Here is a 22,038-nt window from a genome sequence, read left to right as displayed (position 1 = left end):
TCTTGCAGTCGCCAGTGCTTATCTATTTTGCCCAGGTTTGTCTCTTGTAGTCGCCAGTGCTTGTTTGTTTTGCCACGGCTTGTTTCTTGTAGTCGCCAGTGCTTGTTTGTTTTGCCAATGCTTGTTTCTTGTAGTCGCCAGTGCTTGTTTGTTTGCCAATGCTTGTTGCTTGTAGTCGCCAGTGCTTGTTTGTTTGCCAATGCTTGTTGCTTGTAGTCGCCAGTGCTTGTTTGTTTTGCCAATGCTTGTTTCTTGTAGTCGCCAGTGCTTGTTTATTGTGCCAATGCTTGTTTTCTCACCAGCGCCTGACTTCAAAATGGCCGCCGTTGATTTGCACAGAGTTGTCCTTATTGGGCGCCTGACTTCAAGATGGCCGCCGCTCCTGCAGGCACACACGAGGCTGGCTCTCCTGACTCATTCACTCTGGGGCATTCAGGACTCACCGGCGGTCGGTTTCTGTGGCAGCTCACGCCAGGATTTATTCTTCCACCATCACCACGGACACCAGGTGAGATCGGGGTGGGCTCCCGACTTGCTTCAGCAGTCCCGCGTTCTTCCGCCGATGGCCTCCTAAACTCGGCGACAGCGCGCCAAAACTTCCCCGGGGCAGCGCTCTTCTCCACGGCGATTTTCGCCACGACAGGGCTCTGGGCAGAGTCGGAGTGGGCTCCCGACTTCTGTTCTTTCAGGGTACACCAGCTCTCACGCGTCACGCGTGATTCGCGTTTTGGCGCCGACGGGCGCTTTACTTCTTAGGCGCTCCTGCAGGCTTGCAGGCTTCAGTGGGTGGCAGGCGCTCCTAATCCCACCCTCGTCGCCAGTTGTAGCGTCCAGCTACAATGAAAGACAGGCGCTTGGGATGGTCACTAACAGAGATTTATTTTACGTGTCTTCTCTGTCCCCAGTCCCTACTCTAACTGCCCATATCCTGCCTCTACTCCTCCTCTTCCTCTCGCCCCCTAGCTCCTCCCACGCACAACTACTAGTGTGTTAACATCACAACAGTTACCAACGTATTAAATGTTCTGCATCCCACTGCTATACACCATTGTGAGGATTGTGGTGTATAATATTGTTCGATGTGCGCCCTCACCATATATTACACTCATAAAACTGTAGTGGGTCCAGTCAGGCTCGTTTGTAAAACCTCTAGCTCAACCCTGGGTAGCTGTGTCTTCAAGCAGGAAAGCTTAAACAAAGGGATCAGTGTATAGCATGTAGACGCACCAAATTCCAGAATAGGGACGTCACACAACACAAAAGAAATCTGACACCAGGTTATAAAAACAGATTATATTTTTATGCCTTTATAGACACCAAGGTGAGCAAAAGCCACCAAAGAGTACCGGAGTGTAGGACTTGGCCTTTGTGGTTAAAGTTCCCTAAACTTTTTGCTTTCCCCCTAGACCATTTTCCTGGCCTCAAGATGCCATTTTAGATGCTTTGGGTACGAAGCCACTGCTGATCAGAGTCAAAGTACAGGAGTTCCTTGTGTAAAATGTAATGGTGATTGGTTGGCCATGATTGGTATGTTGCCTTACTGGTAACAGTCCCTAGTAGTGTGCACTGTGTGTGCAAGGGCTAGTTATGCAAGGGCACGCAGAAGGGGGGAACTCAGGCCTTCAGTGTAGGACCTGTGCGCAGAATGCTAAGTTAGCATGTAAGTCCTGACAAGTGCAACCACTTGTCAGACTTGATTTTCCCTTTTACACACACAATTGGAGCACCCCTGTGGTAGGTACCATGTAACCCCTGGGCAAGGTGCAGTGTAGGTAAAAGGCAGAAAATAAACAGTGTGTGTGTTATGTTCTGACAGTGAAAAATCCTCCATTTCGTTTTTCACTGCTGAAAGGTCATTCTGCCCATAGGACAGAATTGGGGAGGCTGGGGGTTGTGTTTGTTAGCCTAGTTTCCTGTCAGTTTATAATGGAGAGGTGAAGTTTGGTATGTATGAACTCACAGAGTCATAATGCATCTTTCTGTGAATGTGGCTTTGTCACTGTGTGTTTATAAGCCACTCTTTTAGAAATTGCCTGCGTTTGTACTCCGAGCATTTCTGTGTGTCTCTGAAATGTGGATTGTCTGTCTGGAACTGAAAGGTGGGAGAGGACTCGACCCAGGGACATTTGACATTGACATTTGTAGAGCGCTGCGAATACCCGTGGGGTGGAGGAGTTGAGATGGCAGCAGGCTGCCCTGCATTTAGAGAGTAAGGGGAGGAGAAGCCCGGGAGGTGAAAAGGCCCGGGCTGGTGCTATAAACAAATTGATCCATCTCCTGCTGAGTGATTAAGGAGACAGGAACCAAAGGGAGAGAGATGACACTGGGAGGGAGACTCCCAGAACTGATTTGGGGAGAGGTCAGGGACCCCTGGGCACATACAAACTTCAAAGACTGTAAGGGGTATAACAGTAAGAGCTGAAACCCCTGAACATTGGAATGAAAAAGATATGGATTGAGACTGAAAAGGCTTGGACCCATTCTGTGGTCAAGAGGAGCCTCTGCCAAAGAAGGAGCAACTGAAAATACTGCTGTGGATAGACCAATCCTTGCTTTGTGATCTAGGGCTGGTCAGCAGTTTGCTGTTCTAACTAAGGAAGAGGCTGTTGGGATTGTGCTTGGAGGCGCTGGGTCCCCCTGTTTGAAGATAACTGCGCTTTGTGCTGTGTCTTGTAACCCTAAGGGCCTGAGGCGTGCTGGCTCCCTGTTTTGGAAACACAGGAATATAAAAGTTTCTAGAGAAGACTCTCGGATACGCCGTGGGTGTGTGTGCTCTGTATAGCCTGAGACCTTTGCAAGTTGTGCCCTGTGATCTTGGGCACCTGGAGTTTCAACGGAAACTCGGACGCGCTGGGAGTGTGTCATAGTGCAGCCCGGGTGTTGGTGAGGAGCGCCTGGGCCTCGTGTGCTATAAGGAAGAAACAAGAATTGGAAGCGCAGTGTACATGTCGTGGTACAGCCAGGGCATTGGTGAGGAGCACCTGGACATCGTGTGCACCAACGGAGGAAGTGAGTCAAGGACACACTGGGTGCATGTCGCAGTGCAACCCAGGTGTTGGTGAAGAGCGCCAGGGCCTCATAGGCAGTAAAAGAAGAAGTGAGTCTCCCACATGCAGGAGTGTGTGTCGTGGTGCAGCCAGGGCGGGAGGAAAGAGCGCCAGGATATTGTGTGCACTGGAAGATGAGGTGAGACTCAGACGCACAAGAGTGCGTGCCGTGGTGCAGCCAGGGTGTTGGGGAAGAGCTCCTGGACATTGTGTGCACCTGGAGAAGAGGAGAGGCTCGAACGCACAGGGTGCATGTTGAAGTGCAAGCTGAGTGTTGGTGAGGAGCGCTGGATCGTCATTAGCACCAAAGTTGAGGCGAGTCTCAGACGTGCGGTATGCATGTCAAAGTGCAACCAGAAGGTGCTGGTGAGGAGTGCCAGGTTCGGGTGTGCACCGAATTGAGGTAAAGTCTCCACTGTGCGGAGGGCGGGTCTTGGTGTGGACTGAGACCGCCGGAGTGAGGACCAAGTCATTGGGGCGCTCGGAGTCAATCAGCAGCGGCCCAGACTGGCAGCCACAGAAGAACTGAGCCGCCGGCCCAAGTCCAGTGCATCCTTTGACGGAGTTCTGGATCAAGGCCTAAGTCGCTGATGTCAGGGAAGAGAGTGGGATGGTGCCCCCCCCAGGCAATGTGGATCAACACCTGGGGTGGGGTGCGGGCCCGGAGGGACACTCTCTTGGTCTCCCTCTTCAGTCAGCTGCACGAGCCGTTGCTTCGGCTCGGATCCCGGCCCGTGCTAACCTAGGACGGGGCAGTACTGGGGCCGGAGCGGGAAGCAGTACTTTTTGAGTGAAACTTTTATCCAAATCGGGGGCACTGTTAATGGAGCACGTAAAACTGTTGTATTACACTTTGCATAATTGCTGCTAACGAACTATCGAACTGTTGTATGACGCCTGACCACCTTTGTTGCTGACGAACTTTATGCTTGGTGCACTACACACTGCGTTATTTCTCCCTTGCATATTACCTGATTGTAACATGGCACAGTGCACAATATCTGAGTATAACGTGGCACAATGTATTATTTCTTTATTGCACCGTACAGGATTGTAGCGTGACACATTGCTTTGTTTCTTCCTGGTACAGGGCATGCTGATGGTGATACGCATTGCATTATTCCTTAACATGCAAGTACATGACTGTTGCGCTACGTATGGCATTGTTTCTCTATGGCAGAGTATAAGAGAATATCGTTACGCATTGCAGTATTGTCTCCTTTTGCAACGTGTGTGATTCTAGTAACACGACTTGACTAACCTTTTGGGAATTGGTTAGAAGTGAGCTTAACTGTTGGTTAAGAAGCGGTGGTTGGGATCGGAACCTACCAACTCACCGGAAAGAATACTACCCATTCTTATATGTTGATTTTGCACTGTGTGGTCGTAGCATATAATTGTTTATAAAGATTATACTCATTGTTATCAACACTCGTGTAGAGTCTATTTGTAATGACATTCTAGGGTTACTGTGAGCATGGTTGCACATACTGAACACTCTTGCCTTGGAGATAAGCCTAGCTGCTCGTGCCAAGCTACTAAGGGGGTGAGCAGAGCTATCTCAGAAGGTGTCCTTAATGAGCCTAACTTTGAAGCGAGATGTCGGGGACGCGTGCCTCCAGCATTTGGTGGCGGCTGTAAGCAACAGGGACCTCCACCACGGAGAAATAGATTTTTAAGTAAAACGAAAATCTCAGTTTTTTTGCCCAAAGCGCAAACGAACATTTGTAACCAATTCAGTTCAATTCAATCCTAATGGGACCCGCATTAAGTGGAACGGAGTGGATCAGACCCAATTTGTGTATGATATCTGTACGTAAGGTTATCATTATATTATGTGTTGCCTAGAAGATGTGGTTAACCCTAACCTGATACTCCATAACTTAACAGCCCTTGCTACCCATATAGACACACTTTTGACTTTCCCAAATAACAAAGGCCCTGCCAAATGCAAAGGCTGGTTCAACCATGCATGTACCACTATCACCAGGGATTTGAAACTGGCTCTTTGTAAACAACCAAGACAACTCACTGATTAAATCCCTCAGATTTAAAAAAAAAGAGATTCTTTAGTCAGGAAAAAAGAACTACAAGATGCAGCTTGGCTGAAATTGGCTGAAATTGTCCCAAGCAGCAGACACAGTAGATAGTACACTGTTTTTGGACACTGTTAATTCTCCTTCAGAAGAATGGGCTTGGGATTGCTCAATACTTTCTCTTGTCCAGTTTGATTTTAGGCAAAGCCTTGGGACTAAAGAGCAGTGTGCAAACCTTGATCTTATTATAAGCAAGTATACTTGTGCCAAAGGCAGGAGATTATAGCTGACCTGAGCAGCGCCTGTGACCTAGTAGATCACTCTATCCTCTGGACTGCTGTACTTGATATGGGGGCACCAAGGCTAATTATGTGTTTTTTGGCAAGATTATACACGGACCTAGAGAGTAAAGTATGCTATGGCCCCCTAGGGGAATGCACTAACAATTTAGCAGTCAAATGTGGCTTTCGGCAAGGCTGTGTACTGGCCCCTTTGCTATTTTCCTTGTCTATCAATGGGGTGGACCAGACCTCCCTAGCAGTGTATGCCGATGCCCCTCAAGTTGCTTGGCGCCCCATACCTGTACTTTTGTTCGCAGACAATGGTGTCCTGCTGGTCAAGACTCCGGTGGGTCTGCAACATCTAATAGATGCCTTTTAGGATTTTATCGCTGCAAGGAAATTGACTATTAATAAAAGTAAAACCTATAAAATGGCCTGTGAGTCAAGGGTCAAAAAAAGGAGATTTTTTTTTATGGACATCTGTCAATACTTTTTTTTACCTGGGCATTACTTTTTCAAGTAACGGCTCAAGGCGACACAAAATTACCAATGTAAGGGGTAACATGGACAGAAGCACCCATGGTATTTTTAGATTCTCAGCAAAGTTGGGCTGTAGGCCAGTTAAGGAGATGACAGCAATTTACAGGGCAAGGATGTTATCTATTGCAACATATGGGACTGGTGTGTGATTTCACCACAATAGTAAAGCCCTGCAGATGGAGGAAAATGGTTTCCTCAAGCGTCTTCTTAGCCTGTCCACTTCGGCTTTTTCTGAGATTATTCATAGAGAAGTAGGGCTTCAGTACCTGACAGATATAGTTGAATTCTGCCCTCTAGTACTCTGACATTCCATATGGTCTAAAGAAGAGACTAGTTTTACAAAATTAATTATTTTAGACTATTTTACTTTGGACAATGTTATGAAGATTCCATGGTGACATTATATTACTTAATTGTACAGTAACATATTTAAGATGACAATCCAGATTAATCCCCAACAAGTAACATCACTTAGTAAGTTGCTGAATATAGAAACCTTTATGAATCATAGGAGGGAAGCTTGATTAGACTGTGAGAGCAGGAAACTAACCGTAAAGTTATTTTTAGCACTCACATCACAAGTGGGCTGCCAAGATTATTTAATTTATATTCCCAATCTAATGCATCGTTTTGTATTAGTCATACTCAGATTGGGAATCGTCCATCACTTAGTTGCTTTCCCAAACGTAAAAACCTGCCATTTGGACGCGATTCCTTACCCATGTGATGGACAGAATAATCAGACCACTGTCCACTTTATGCTGTTTTCTGGCTTTTATTCTTGTTTTTAGAAATTATTATTTAAAACCACTTTTGCTCGCAAACGGCAGTGGTTTGCACCTGGCCGCATTAAAATATCTGTCCGAGCTAAACGATGTCAGGGTTTGTCTTAATGTGGCACTTTATATTATCAATGCATTTAATAGACGCAAAAGCATTGTTGTCCAGATATAGTGACGAGCGAATAATGGTTTTAAGAAACTGTATTGCCCTTTTTTTAAATACCTATTTTAAGTATTTTTAGATGTGATTAACTTTGGCCCAATGATGTATGTTAAGCGTTATCAGCTTTGCTTTTTTATCTGATTGTGATTAATGTTTAAGTATGTACACTTTTATGGTTATAGCTGTCCGAGCTAAACGATGTCAGGGTTTGTCTTAATGTTGCACTTTATATTATCAATGCATTTAATAGACGCAAAAGCATTGTTGTCCAGATATAGTGATGAGCGAATAATGGTTTTAAGAAACTGTATTGCCCTTTTTTTAAATACCTATTTTAAGTATTTTTAGATGTGATTAACTTTGGCCTAATGATGTATGTTAAGCGTTATCAGCTTTGCTTTTTTATCTGATTGTGATTAATGTTTAAGTATGTACACTTTTATGGTTATATCTGTCCGAGCTAAACGATGTCAGGGTTTGTCTTAATGTGGCACTTTATATTATCAATGCATTTCATAGACGCAAAAGCATTGTTGTCCAGATATAGTGATGAGCGAATAATGGTTTTAAGAAACTGTATTGCCCTTTTTTTAAATACCTATTTTAAGTATTTTTAGATGTGATTAACTTTGGCCTAATGATGTATGTTAAGCGTTATCAGCTTTGCTTTTTTATCTGATTGTGATTAATGTTTAAGTATGTACACTTTTATGGTTGTATTTATACATACCAAACAAAGTTTTTGAATTGAATTGAATTGAAGCATTAGTAACCAAATTTATTTTTTAAACTTTTAAAGAGTTGTGTTTGACTACTCCTGCCTGGACTGGGCGACCTATTCCAACACAGAGAAGGTCAGAGAGCCAATAAGGAGCATTTGGACAAGATTGTATGATGTTACAACGCGATCGTTTAGATCGCGGTACATCACAACGCAGGTTTTACAACGCAAGTCATTACCACGACTTGCGCTGTAGGGTGCTGGACTTGGGAATAGTTAAATGTACTATTCCAACACCAGCCTACGTACAGTAGGGAAGGTGTTGGAATAGTGAATCTACTATTCCTTAGTCTAGAGCGCCCTCCAGCGCAAGTTGTGGTAACGACTTGCGTTGTAAAAGAATCGTCGTAATGGCAGCGTGGTGTTTTGACCGCGTTGTCATGGATGTTCCCCTTTGGACAGTTACCTGGTCACCGAAGCAGACTCAAGTCCAGTACCAAACTTTATGCACAGACCATCATAGTATTTAATGGAGTGATCCTGATCCTGAGGATACAGGATGCTGAGTATGGTGCAGGGTGCTCTGGGTGCTGTGTGTCAATGGGGTTATACTTGGATTATTTCTCAGTCCATGGTTGAGGTGTAGTGACTTTGGCTACAGGTGTTGATGTCCTTCGAGGTTCTCTTGGGTCTAGCAGAAGTCCAGTTACAAATAGGCTTCTGGTCTCCAGTCACAGCACGTCAAGCTGTTTCCTTTGGTGAGGGCTAGTGTCCATCTTTAGTGACCAGTCGGCACTTTGATGACTAGTCTGCACTCTGACCACTCTGCGGTCCAACAGACTCAGGTGCAACTTTGGAGCCCTGAGGAGTTGTCTTCGTGGTTGTACATTGGCGGTCAGTGGTAATTTGGTGTAAGTGGTTACTGACTGGCCAGAACAGCTACTTCAGCTTTTATGGTCCTGGTGTTGGAGCACCTTTTCTGTCTGGGGCTCTGGATTAACTTTTCCATTTGGGAGACCGCAGAACCGATGAAGAAATGACAAAAAAGATTGTGGCTGCTCATCAACTAACAATGACCACTAGTAATATGCAACCATATGTTAAGCTACACATGAGTGATTTTGAAAGGTTCCTATTAACGCGTTTTAGGTTAAACCTTTTATTTAGACTCTTTCATTTCCCCGATATGAACAACTGGTCAAAGCAACTCAGTAAATGCCCATGTGTTGATTTGTCAGAACAATCAGACATTCATATCCTGCTATTTTGCAAGTTTGATACAATTCCTAGGAAAAGATGGATCATGCCCATATTGAAGATCATGGATGTAAATCAGTGTCCCCCTGTGTTTTTTAGCTATTCAAAAATTAGATAACATACTAACTGTTGCATCTGTCTCTGTGTTTTTTAAAAATGTTCTTAGATCACGAAAATCAATTTATGTATGAAATGTAATAAACTTATTTTTATTGTGCTATGATTGTTTTTATATGTTTTAAATGTGATTTATTAATTGTACTTTTATGGTTGTTTTTACGCATATTAACTGAATAAAGTTACTAATGAAAATGAATGAATGACTTTTCCATTAGCCTGGCAACACAGGCACAATACTCCCTTGGCTAGCCCGAGGATCAGCAGGTGATGTCCAGTTGTTGGTGCAACCTCTCTTGCCAAGTCTAGGGCTCAGTAGGGCAGTCCTTCTTTCGTTCTCTCTCTGGTCCAGATGTTATCTGAGATCCTGGGTGCCAGAGGTCCATATGTATGCCCAGAATGTGCCCTCAGGACATGAAGTGGGCACTAGCCAGTGCATTACCAGGTTCCCTCCTGCCTTATGATGTCTTCCAGCTATGTGTGGCATCTTAGCTATCCCAGAGTGACCTATTCTGCCCACTCTGAAGATGGTTGAACCCCTTATTTGGTGTGGGATGCTTGGTAGTCCCCCCAAAGTTTTGGCTATGTATGAGTGCACACCCATAGAAAAAAACGGTTTGGCAAATGGCTTCCCCTCTCCCTTCCCGGGTGCCAACCAGTCTACTCGAACGAAGGGGCCTCCCCTCTCAAGTGAGGTTGCCATTTGCCCATTAAAGATGTCTTCTCCTGTGATGCTTGCCTTTTGGGCCCACACCCTGTGTGGTTTCCTGCGAGGGGGAGGTAGCACCTCCCTCAGTGTCAGCTATTTACACTCCTTCTGATGGGAGCAGACGTTTGTCTGATGGCCAGCATCTCTAAATGTCATCCAGAATAACTTGACAACAGAGTGGCAACTTCCTAAAAATTATTTCACTTTAAATGTGACATTAAATTCGATGTGGACATCAAATCGGATTTGAACCATGATTAATTTGATACCTTGAATTACCAACTTTAGTAGTTCCATTCAGAAGCTAGCAGGGCTGGGATGTCTGCCGTAACTATGTACTTGTGAATGTGGCTACTAGTTTTTCCACAGTAAAAATAACAATTTGGGTCTTTTACTGTCAAGACATATGAAACTATATATCCTACTAACAATAAACAGCACCCTGCCTTAGAGCTTGCTAGGCTTTTCTTTGGTGTGACTTATATATATCATTAACAGAGGTTTGGGCTTTGCTAGAAGTTTAAATGGCAAAGTCGGACTAGCAGATTTAAAACTGCTCTTCCAGTCTGCAGTGGCAGGCTGGGAGCCATGTTGTGCTCTGTCAAACTCATGGTTGCACAACCAGTACAGCAGACCTGCGTGGACACTTTAACTTACATGCCCTGAGTACCCTGGTATCCTATACTAAGGACTTATAAGTAAGTTAACATACCAATTTTGGGTAGAGAACTCAACATACAATTTGCCATGGGTTAGAACAGGAACTGTTTAGCAGGTCTCAGTGCATGCTCAGAGTAAAACAGAACAGCAGCATCAGTCTTAAACATTGGGGTGATCATGCCAAAAAAAGAAGACATTTTCCTACAAGCGCACAACAGCAACCTCTGGCTAATGCACAGCTTGGTACTATCCACAAACAAGCAGGGTCTTCAAGCAGTTCATAGGTTAAGATGCAATCCTGTAGCAGTTCCATGCAAAACAACTAAGGAAACGAATATTCTCCTCGCTGAAAAAGGCATTAAGCCCTATTTTAAGCTGCTGCTCCTCGTCCTGTGACGCTACACGTAAGACCATCTGAACTATGGCAACCATTGGTCTTTCCTCCTCACTGACAAAGTCCGGAAATGGATGTCAGAGTAACATACTAATCAACTACAATTGAATCACACTTGTCTCGTGTTTGCTACGTGTATCAAGAGGAGCATAGCTATCAATAGTGTGTGTCAAGAGCAGCGGTACCGGTGCCCAGGGAGATGAGGGGACCTCAGCACCTCAAATATGGTTGTTTTGAACTCCAACCAGGGATTTTGAGACTATTCTGGTTGCTTGCATTAGGGTTTATGTCACCCTTACAACGCTACTATGTACCAACAGCGTCACACGCACACTTCAAAAATGAGTGCTGGATGCAGTGCACCTCCATTGGAGATATACACTTACATGAATAAGTGTCACATCTAATATTTGACCTAAAATAGATCAAAACATTGCTGACCTATTACTACTTGACATTTTTACATATGTGCACTGATCGTGTACGCTATGGCCGACGCTATACATACTGCATACCAGGCCTAGAAGCCTGGGCTCAACATTCTATATTTCTGGGTAAATCACTTCATTTAATCTCTCCACGCTTAAATAACGAGTAACATAATCTGACTCTCATATAAAGCACTCCAACACCCTGGGACCGCGTTCACGCTTTATGAATCTGAAAAAATAATCAACATTGACTGATGGCTAGGGCCTTGCACAATGACTATTTCCAGTCATGACGCATTGCATCTACGTAGAAAACATTGATCTCAGGACTGTAATCCTTTGTTGCAGCTTGAAGTGACTTTGCTGTCACACTAATACTCCACTGGTACTATTCACAATTTCTCGGGTCGTATGGAAAACTCTTTAATGAGCGATTGAGTGGATCATTCATTCAGATGGGAGAATCACAACCACAATACCAGTGTTCACCGCATAATGCGTTTTCCATGTGGTGTCAGTATTTTTCCCTCAGGAAGAAATAGCTCCCCCTCTGTACAGGGAGGAAAAGAAACGCAGGCCTGTGCAGCCCCTGCGGTGCAGTGGGCCCCCAGCGCTCCAGGGGGCCCTAATCCTTAAATTGTAGCCCATCGGCCCAAGAACAATGAATATCTGTGAAATATTGGAGACTTGGGGGTCCCTCATCACATTCTGCAGCGTGGGACCCTTCATAGTGCGTTATGCCACTACCTTTTCCTGACGAGAGCCTGCCCAGGAGACGAATCTTTGATGCAATATTGTAAAGCCTCTTCTGTAACTGCTTCTGGCATCACAATCGCTGGTTAAGCCCATGTTTGTGAACCATTAATGTAATTGTATAGAGAATAGGTTCTTTCTCTGAAAGATGAATTTCTCTATTTATGCTCTGCTGGCAGACAGGGTAACGCATACTTTTTGTTTGCAGAGCTCTGTTCTATGTATTATCACACCAACGGGTCCCCACTCTCCTGTTACTATTTTAAAAGTAAATATAAGACTCATTGGCTCGATTAGAGGATCATAAACACAGTTTTACTTGCTAGACGAGTCTTGATAATACACAAGGGTTGTGTTGTTTTTTAACCATTGCCAAAGAAAGCATCCCAGACCAACTTTAAGAATGTGGTTCTAATTGAGGAAGCATTTCCGCATCCGACCTTTACGGTCGTCCAATAGCTGCCAGCTAATGTCGAAGTTTCAAATTCACCAGACTCTGACCAAACTGGTGTATAATAAGCACTAGGTAGAGTGAACTGCAAAAGTATTGCTCAAAGAATTTTAAGAAAAATTAATGGATGAGAATGCAATATGTAAATGGCTCAACAACAGGATCAGTTTGTGGTGTAGTTGTGACTATAGCTCCTTATAATTCATGCAATTTGATTGCATGCCTTACAACGCGGTCGTTACAACGACTGCGTTGTTAGTACACAGTACCATTACATTGCAAGTCATTACAACAACTTGCAGTAGGGGGCATGCTGGACTTAGGAATAGTATTATTTACTATTCCTACTACAGTTTGCGCAACAGCAGGGAAGGTATTGGATTTTAAATCCAATACCAGTGCAACCCTTCAGCAAGTCGTTGTATTGACTTGCAATGTAATGGTGTTGCATACTAACAACGCAGTCGTTGTAACGACCGCGTTGTAATGGCATTGCGTTGTGGAGACAGCGTTTTAAGCGCTGTTTCCCGTAGTTGTTACAGCTACCAAGCACCAGGCATGCAACTAGACCCAAACTTCGTGTGGGGCCCAACACATAAAAAAATAGGGGTGGAGTTATTTTTATAGCTGTATCAAAATTACTTGCTGGGGCTCCCTTCACTTTTCTGGTACAATACCATGACATGGGGTGTCATTATTCTCAAAGAAATGCAGACAAATATCTCAACATAAGAAGACTTAACAATGTTCAGGGTACTCCCCCAAATAATCTTAGCAGCATTCTTATTGTTGAGACATATTAAGCCATTAGATCTGGTAGGGTGTTGAATTTCGGGTCCTACCCTGCTGAGCAGTCAGAAAAAGTACTAAATTGATGGCCCCATCTGAGGGTACATCAACCTAAATCAGGTGGGCGGACCAAGGGTTTGCCAGGAAGGTGCTCCGTCTCAGTCACTACAGAGTACCCGAAGCGCCAAACTCTAAATCAGGACCTTGGTACATGAATCAACTTTCTTACAGTCAAAGGGAAAAATGTTTCGTGTTCGAGGTTTGTAACACAAAGAATGTTGAACCTCTATTTCCATAATTCTAAATAGTACCCCTGAGTTTTAGCTGCCAACAAATAACTTTCTTATGATGTGGTTAGGCACTCTGAAGGCCGCAAATAGAGCTCACATTTGGAAAGATGTTGACTGCTCAGACAATCAGTAAACACAGAAACTGAGCATAAACTGTGATTACCCAAAGTGCCACAATAACACAGAATCAATGCCAAAACTTGCACCATACACATAAGCTTTGATATCTGTAGAATATTACATAGTAATACACTCTATGATAAAAATTTGACAACATCTTTTGTACTCAGCACCAATTTATGTCAGTGGAAATTCTGCAGATGGCAAAATAAGTGTACGTCAGGGGAATTAAATTACAAGAACGGAGGCTACATTATGCATTATTCCTTTAATGCAGTCCAAGAAGCCGCTTACATCCCAATATTAAAAGGTTCCAGAATAGATCAATAGCAACACATGAAAGGCAGGAGCCATCAACAATCTGACTCTTTTAAATGTGGCTCCAAGCAGATAAGTTCATTTTCCTTCGTTACCAATATTTATTTTTATCTCTATTTTGATGTTCCCTAGTGTGTGGCTTAACCCCACCCCCCTTCCTACTGCCTCTATACCGATCTCCAATTTACGGAGATCTCCCTACACCATCTTCCCTAGTCCCATCCTTGTGTGACTGGCCAGATTAACCTGCCTTTTCTTTCAGCTTATGTGCTATTTCTAATGTTTGAATATATTTAAAGATATTTAGATGTTTAATCGAACCTTAATATTTTGTTTTTTTTGTAAACGATTATTCTTCAATTTCATCCTTGTTCACTACCTCATGCCATAATGCGCTTACCTAATGTCTTCGTTTAACTCCCGTTTTTCACCTCTTTCCACCGATGCAGGCTGCGCACTCCAACACGGCTCTGCATCGCTACCTTTTATTATTTCGGATTTCATCCGCAAGTTGTTATTGTTTTACAAACTTTTTCATGCAAATAAAAAAGGGGGTTTTAGCAGGAAATCCTCAATTGACTGGCCTTTTCAACATTTTATAACAAAATTAATTATAATAGGAGAGTAACTATTCTCTTGACATTCCTTCATCTATAAACCTTGTCACTATTATTTAGGGAAGTCCTCCCTAATTATCTTTCATTAAAGGGCTTTCCCACTATTTACAAGTTAACATTTCCTATATACCATGTCTGACTCTGACTCAGACAAGGCTTCTGCCCCTACTCCTAACATAGACAACGAAGCCCTGCAAAAAATCCTTCATAAGGAATTGAGGACCTGCATGTTTGAGACCTTAAGTCAGATCATGTCCTCTAAAAGGTCTCTCCCTGATGAGGACAAAATCTCAGAAATTCCAAACATCTACTCTTACAAGAACACTGAATTAAGGGGTAGAAGACTTAAGAAAAGTAAAAACATTGATAAGAGCAATATAGGAGGTCCAAGCACCTCATCAATTCAGGGAGTTCAAAGCACCTCAACTTCTAATGGAGGTCTTCGCACCTCAAAAGGTCTCCCTAGCGGCACAACTTATCTGTATGTCCTTAGCGGCACAACTTATCTGGATGTCCTTAGCAGCACAACTTATCTAGGTGTCCATAGCGGCACAACTTATCTGGGTGTCCTTAGCAGTACAACTTATCTGGGTGTCCTTAGCGGCACAAAAGATCTGGGTGTCCCTAGCGGCACAAAATATCATAATGCTCTTTACAATATGGGAGATAACGAATCTAATGATATAGAATCCTCAGACACACCTGATGAGTATGTCCTTGATCTTGATGAAGATGATCAAGAATTTTACAATCCATAAGAGGAACTCCCATCATCCTCTAAGGACATTATCCTTGACCCCTTAGGGGAAGAGATGTTTTCCCCATTAAATCTGAAACAACCAGGAAGTTCTGAGTGGTTCCTCTGGATCACGTAGCAAAATTAATTAAAAAATGGATAAGAAACCTATTAGAAAGGGACACTCGTAACATCCTTCAAGCTAAATTCTCTAGACCTTCTACTGAGGATAAAAGCTGCTATACCCCCAATTTGGACCCTGAACTCAATAAATTCCTATTCAAATTTGGACGTGATCCAAGAAAAAGGACTGGAAAATCCCTGAAAGGGTGCCAAGACTGTCTTCTTGAAGTACTGGGACCATTACCCATAATCCTAGATTCCGCAGAAGACAGCCACATCAATGGCACCCCTCTCAACACCAATCTCATCAGGGGATGGAGACAGAGAGCATTAATTCTACTGGGTAATGCCAATGCTAGCATTAATGCAGAAAGACGAAGAGTCGTTTTGACTAAAATAAATCCAAAACGAACTGACATGGCGGATAAAGAACCCTCGCAAAACCCAAAACCCAAAAGGTTTACACTTTGGATAAGATCTCATTAAATCCTTGGGGGAAATACGTCTCCACTTTCACCACCCTGGACCAGGCACAGCAAAATATGTGCAGAGTTTTCAATCCTAACCTTTATTGGCGGACCAGAAGACGAGTCCTTTCTTTCCGCCGCTTCAATCAAAGGCCATTTCCAAGATCCTGCGGTTTTGGAAGAGGGTATCAGCAGTACAACGTGCCTCAATTCAACCCTCAGAGGATTTAGATCCTGTGGAACCTTCACCTCAAACAACCCTGCAAGTGAGAACTCTCTCCCCTCTCCCTTCTGCCTCTTTCCCCCAAAAAGTGGGTGGCAGACTCAAATACTTTCTTCACAATTGGACATTGATCACTCAAGATCCTTGGTTCCTAAACACTGTCAATGGGTTTATGATAGAGTGGACTCACATACCTTTACAAACTTCTTTCCCAAGAGACATTCCTCTCTCTCCGGAGCTACAAAAAAATAGAGAAGGAGATCTCCTCTATGCTTCAGAAAAGAGACATAATAGAGGTACCATTAGAAACTTTAAGATTTATAAGCACACTCTTTCTTGTAAAAAAGAAAGACAAAGGTTTGAGACCTGTCATAAACTTAGGAGAACTAAACAAATATTTGGTTTGCAGACACTTCAAGATGGAGGGCATCCATCTCTTGAGGGAATTCCTCTAGAGGGAGACTGGCTAGTCAAACTAGACCTAAAGGAGGCTTACTTCACCATTCCTATGGCTGAACCCCACCAACCCTTTCTTTAATTTGTCTAGGAAAAATCACCTCTACCAATTTCAGGCTCTCCCCTTCGGACTCTCCTATGCCCCTTGGTGATTCACCAAGGTCATGAGAGCTGTTGCCTCATCTCTAAGAATAAGGGGCACTTGTTTAATCATTTATTTATTTTATTTATTTATTTAGATTTATAATGTGCCTTATCACCCAGGGGTCTCTAAGCACTTGTCAAGGAGTACACACGGGTTCAATGGAAAGACAGGGAGCTGCTAGGACGTACCCCAAGCCTCCAGGAAGAGCACAGTTTTAAGCTTCTTCCTGAAGGGTAGGAGGTTCGGTTCCTTGCGCAAGTTCACTGGCAAGTTGTTCCAGGCCACGGGAACTGCATTTGAGAAAGCTCGCCCTCCCATTGGGGATAGTTTAAAGTGGGGGCAGAACAGAAGGGTGGCATCTGCTGATCGGAGAGTCCTGCTGGGAGCGTAGGGGACTAGGCGCTCCTTGATGTATCTTGGGGCTTGTCCGTACAGGGCTTTATGTGTGGTACAGAGGACCTTGAACATTATTCTCTGCCTAATTGGCAGCCAATGGAGTTCACCTAACAGTGGTGTAGTGTGCGCCCATCATGATTTTTTTTTTATTAATCTTGCTGCGTCGTTCATGACTGTTTGTAATCTGGCCAACAGTTGTTGGGGGAGGCCAGTATACAATGAGTTGCCATAATCCAGACGCAACAGGATCATAAATGATACCACCTGTCTGAGGGTGGCCGAGGTCAGGAGTCGAGATATTTTCCGCAGTTGTCTTAGTAGGCCTACGCAAGTACCGACAACTGATGAAACTTGTTTTGCCAAGGGAAGTTTGGCATCTATATGAATGCCCAGGCTTTTCACAGCCGCCGCTGGTCCCGGAGAGGGCCCTAGTTCATTTGGCCAAAGAAGATCATTCCAGGGGCTGGACGCTGTGGTAATTGCCAGCACCTCTGTTTTGTCCGGGTTTATATTTAACAAATTGGCTGACATCCAATTGACCGTATATATTAGTATATTTTGCAATCTGATATATGCCGAGGGTGAGTTGTCAATTTGAATAATAATTTGAGTGTCATCGGTGTAGTTGTAGAGCCGGCACTCCATCTGGTTTAGTGCCAAAATCAGAGGTTGCAGATAGACGTTAAAAAGAAGAGGTGAAAGTGCAGAGCCTTGGGGAACTCCACACGAGAGACCAGCTGGGGTTGGAGACCAAATTTGCAAGTTGGACTCTCTGGGAACGGTTTGAAAGTAGCCAGGAGTGCGCGGTGCCCTGAATGCTGAGGTCCCCCAGCCGCGACAGTAACTGGTCATGATTGACCGCTTCAAATGCCGCGGGGAGGTCTAACAGCACCAGGGCACACAGGGTCTTTTTGCCAGCCCTGAGTCGCAGATCATCCAGCACGGAAAGCATAACCAATTCCGTGCTGTGATGGGCCCTAAAGCCGGCCTGGTTTGGTTCTAAAAGGTGGTTGTTTTCAAGATGGCAAGAGAGGTATGGGAGAAAATGCTGTTCAATAACTTTGGCTAGAAAAGGTAGCTGTGATATAGGCCTAAAATTTGTCAAAATCTTGGTGTCTGCACCAGGCTTCTTTAAAAGCGGGATCAGGCGAGCCTCCTTGAAATTACTGGGGATCTGTCCTGTTTCCAGGGAGCTGTTAAGAAGGGAGAGCATGTCGCCTCTATTCCTGGCAGGGCTAGCTTAAATTTGGTGGGCAGGGGTCCACTGGTAAACCTGATTTCACACGCCCCATCAGGCCTGCCAGAGTTTCCTTTGTGAGTGGAGGTAGTGTGCTAAGAGGGTGGACAATCAAAGGGGGTGTCAGTGAGGGGCTTCCAGGGCAGTTAAAGCTCGGGTATGATGGATTTCTGTCAGAAGATCTGATATTTTATTAGTAAAGAAAGACTGAATTTGTGACAGTCTTCTTGAGTAAAGGAGAGATTCTGCTCCTTGTTTTTCCTTAATTCGGTCAGGACCTTGAAGGTTTCTTTCTGGGGATTACTTGCCACAGAGATTCTGCCCTCATAGAATTAAGCTTTCCTAGAAATGATTGCCAGTTTGTAGGTGGCAAATGCTATCGCATACGAGGCCCTGGCACTGGGTTTGTACTCTTTGCGCCATGCTCTCTCACTCTTGCGCAAAGATCGTTTCTGTAGCCTAAGAGCATCGTTGAACCATGGGGCCCCTTTGCCCTTATCCACACTTCTCAACCTGCATGCAGGTGCTGTTGCTTCAATGGCTTTCTTGAGCTTTAGTGTTAAATTGAGGCTAGCGGCCTCTATGTTGCCCTCGGGTTGCGCAGGTGGGTCGGGGATTTTGAGGATGGCTACCAGATAATCTGCTCTTATCTTGTTCCAGCTTCTAAGGACTTTCCATCCTTATGATGGGTTTTCCACTCGCCCTGGGAATGTGAGTTGATCCTGCAATAGGTGGTGGTCTGACCATGAACAGGGGAGATGGTAATTGGGCTAGACATTGGGACAGCCATCCAGATTAAGTTCAATGTGTGACCTTTCTCATGTGTCGAGCCCACCACCCGTTGACCGGGGTTTAGCGATATCATGGCCTCATCTAGCTGCTTTAGCCTGAGAGTCTTTAGGAGTTTTCTCCCAATGGAAGTTAAAGTCTCCCATTACCACCAGTCCTTCATATCGTGATCGAAGGTCATGGACTAGTTCCAGGAAAGTTTCAACAAAACCTGGTGATGTGCGTGGGGGACGGTAGACTAGGAGTATTACCAGACAATCGGTGGTGGAACAGAACTTAACCCCTAGTACATCCGCACCCTCCAGACTTTCTGAGCAGATGGTTTCAGTTTTGAAGGAGCAGTTATAAAGGAAGGCTACCCCTCCCCCCTTCATACTGCCAGTCCGGTTTTTATGGATGGCCTCAAAATTCGCTGGTAATGATGCGACCAGATCTGGAGTGGAGGATTCTTCAAGTCAGGTATCCGTGACCCCTAGAATATAGAGTCTACCTTCCTGGAGTAACGAGAAGACCTCAAGGTTGTGCTTTTGGAGGGAACGACATTCTTATAATGTCTCAAGAGCCTTCACAGACCTGAAGACTGTGATGGATCTCCTAGAAAGTTTAGGATTCATCATAAACAAAGATAAATCAATACTGTCCCCTTCCAGATCTCTGGAGTTCCTAGGTTTCACAGTAGACACATTGAAATATCTCCTTTACCAAAATCAGGAAGGAAATAAGTCACATCCTGAAACAGCAACACTTATCTCTGAGAGAGCTAGCCAGACTTTTGGGTCTCCTCTCCTCCTCCAACCAAGCCATCTTTCCTGGTCCCCTCAACTATCAGGCCCTCCAAAGGGTAAAGGCGAGAGCCCTAAGAACTGCCTCTGCTACGGAGATCGGATCTGTCTGGATCAAGAAGCCAAATCGGAACTAACCTGGTGGCTCGAGAACCTAGACGCTTGGAACAGAAAAGCAATATTTGGTTCAAAACCAGAGTTTGTTTTAGAATCAGATGCGAGCCTTCATTCCTGGGTAGCTTGCCTTCTCAATCAGAACACTGGCTGTATCTGGTCACAAGAGGAATCATCTCACCACATAAATTATTTAGAACTAACAGCTGGGCTTTACGCCCTCATGAGCGCACCAAATCTGCGCACCTCTCGAATCTAGCAAAGAAACTTTGGATGTTCTGTCTGGAAAATAAGATCGCTGTCAAAGCGGAATACTCTGCAGATTGGAACTCAAGATTCCTGTTAGATCACAGCAATTAGAAGCGGAATGTTTCTGTGTTCAGTACCCTAAACAAGATCTGGGGCCCTCTAGAGATAGACTTATTTGCAAGCAGACTAACCTTTCAACTTGAGAACAACTTTAGCTGGATGCCTGACCCTGGTGCCCTAGCAGTCAACACCTTACTACATTCTTGGAAAGGAGCCAAGTTGTATGCATTCCCTCTATTTGCCATGATTCAGAGAGTTCTTCAGATAGTGAGACAGGATCAGGGCTTCCTTGTCCTAATAACTTCCTTTTGGCCATCCCAAGCATGGTTCCCCAACACTCTAGAACTAGCTTGCAACCCCCCTTCTTAATTCCTACCCTAGAGCATCTTCTTGCAGGCGTAAACAGAGGAATTCACCACCTAATTCAGAACAGGAGTTTAACCCTTCTTGCCTGGAGAGTGTCAGGAGATCCAATGAAATCTCAGGACTTTCGGCGACGGCTGCAACTCTCCTCAGAGAGTCTTGGGCTCCAGCAACTCACTACAGATATAACAACATATGAAGAATCTGGATACGTTGGTTCCTGGAAAGGAACCTGGATTCCTGGGAAGCACCTATTGTTGACATAGTTAATTTCCTTGTTAAAAAAATTGATTAAAGGCCTCAGCTACAGAACTACCAATTTGCTATAGATAGGCTATTTCTGCTCGTCATGTCCTACGGTAGGTAAAAATGTAATTGTTTGTAGAGTGATGAAAGGCATTAGTTTAAGAAGACCTCCTAAACCTAAATATGATAATCTTTGGGATGTCAAACTTATCCTTGATCTTTTCAATAACTGGCCTGTTAATACTCTCCTCAATAAAAAATAAAAAATAAAAACCTTTCAATTTAACTGGCTAAACTACTAGGCCTAATCTCATGCAGAAGGGTCTCTGATGTCAAAGCCCTGGAGATTACGAATAGATCTTTTAACATGTTCGGAGTCAAATTTGAGATTTATAGAAGAACAAAGACTATGTCTGATTCAATCTTTTACCCACATTTTGAATTATGTCCAAAACTTTGCGTTGTGGACTGCTTGAGAGAGTTTGACTGAAGAATGTTTTGCTCTTCGCCCTCGGGATGTTAACCAATTACTTATATCCTTTGTTAAACCCCACAAAGGCATAACCTCGACCTCTATTGCTAGAGGGGTTAAGACTGTTATGAGTATAGAAGGTATTGACTTAAATAAATTTCGAGCTCACTCTCTTAGAGGGGTGCTATGGCCAATAAATCTCTCTGGTCTGGAGGCAAGTTGGACGACATTCTCAAAGCTGCTGACTGGTTAAATGCTAGCACCTTTGCACATCATTATTGCAAACCTATTGAACATATGTCTGATGTTGTTTTACATAGCTACCAACATGCATAATGTAGCCTCCGTTCTTGTAATGAAATTGCGATTCTCATATTAACATGACTAGAGAATCTGGATTTCATTAAATACACGGAGGCTGACATTATCCCTCCCATCCCACCCCTTGGTGGTCTTACAATGATTTAATGCTGTTTTTGTTACAGTTTATTACTGTACTTTTTATTAAGAGTACTTGTTTCATCTCTTGTTCCTTTTAGCTTGATAAGCTTGACACTATGATTTGCATTTAAGAAATATTTACTTCTTTCTCTTTTCAGGTAACGCTCCTTAACTGTATGTTGTCAGGCCTTTGGTTTTACCTTCGTTCTTCGTTCTTCCTTCTCCTTCATCCTGCTTATCACAAGATCGTTTTGATGTTTCAA

This window comes from Lissotriton vulgaris, chromosome 12, assembly GCF_964263255.1.
Source record: "Lissotriton vulgaris chromosome 12, aLisVul1.2, whole genome shotgun sequence".
Classification (NCBI taxonomy): domain Eukaryota; kingdom Metazoa; phylum Chordata; class Amphibia; order Caudata; family Salamandridae; genus Lissotriton; species Lissotriton vulgaris.
Note: the sequence above shows the minus strand (reverse complement) of the source record.